Raw genomic sequence first — 1,198 nt, forward strand, 5'->3', positions numbered from 1 at the left:
TTTAAATTACAGGCACAACACAAACAGGAAGAAAGAGTGAGAGAAAGTTGTGGTGAAAGAGTACAGCAGGGTTCGCCACCATCCCTGCCGGAGCCTTGTGGAGCTTTAGGTGTTTTCGCTCAATAAACACTCACAACGCCCGGTCTGGGAATCGAAACCGCGATCCTATGACCGCGAGTCAGCTACCCTAATCACTGGGCCATTGCGCCTCCATATATATATATATATATGTGTGTGTGTGTGTGTGTGTGTGTGTGTATATAAATGTATGAATGTAGGTATATGTGTATATATCTTTGCTCTTCCAGCGTCGCACACAATCGGTGTTGGTTTATTTATGCCCCCGTAATTTTGCGTTTCGGCTAAGAGACATATAGAATACGTACCAGAATAAAAAATACAAAAATCAATAACTACTGTGGTCGATTTGTTCGACCACACCCTTCGAGGCGGTTACTCCAGCACGGCCACAGTCCAATAACTGAAACAAGTAAAGATTAAAAGACTTGTATGTACAACCTATCACCGTTCGATTTATATTGATCGACTTCATGCAAAGGCCGCCAGTCTCTCGCATTAGAAATAGTAACTTATGCTATCGCCTCAGGATGGTTGATTAACAGCCAAGCCCAGTTTTCAATGGACAACATTAAAGAAGGAAACCAAATCGAAAGGCATTTACTATGAGGCGCTATTATTATTTCGAACAACTCTCCATATATCTGGTGTTAATTCAGTCTTTGAAGATTCTTCCCACGTTAACCAAGGGAAAAACCTATAAAACAGGGCCATCTATTGAAATTACTTTTAATAAATATAGAAGCTTTTGTAATTAAACCTTTCTCCTCCGAGAAAAACAATTACAGCAACTTGAAAGAGACCTACCTCAGATTGGCTGTAAAGTGTCACTATGACGTTTGTGGACGTTTTTACTTTTCTTTCTTTCCGAAGAAGTGAAAGGAGGGAGGGTGGAGAGAAGAAGATGTGAACGAGAGAGTGGCGGTGGGAACAAGCATCATGGGATAGAAGAACATTAGGAATATATATATATAAACACACACACACACACACACATGCATACACACATGTACACACACATATACATATATATATATATATATATATACAAATATTATATATTTAGGTATATCTATGTGTGTGTGTATATATATATATATATATATATATATATATATAT

The sequence above is a fragment of the Octopus bimaculoides genome, chromosome 6 (genome assembly GCF_001194135.2).
Source record: "Octopus bimaculoides isolate UCB-OBI-ISO-001 chromosome 6, ASM119413v2, whole genome shotgun sequence".
Classification (NCBI taxonomy): Eukaryota; Metazoa; Mollusca; class Cephalopoda; order Octopoda; family Octopodidae; genus Octopus; species Octopus bimaculoides.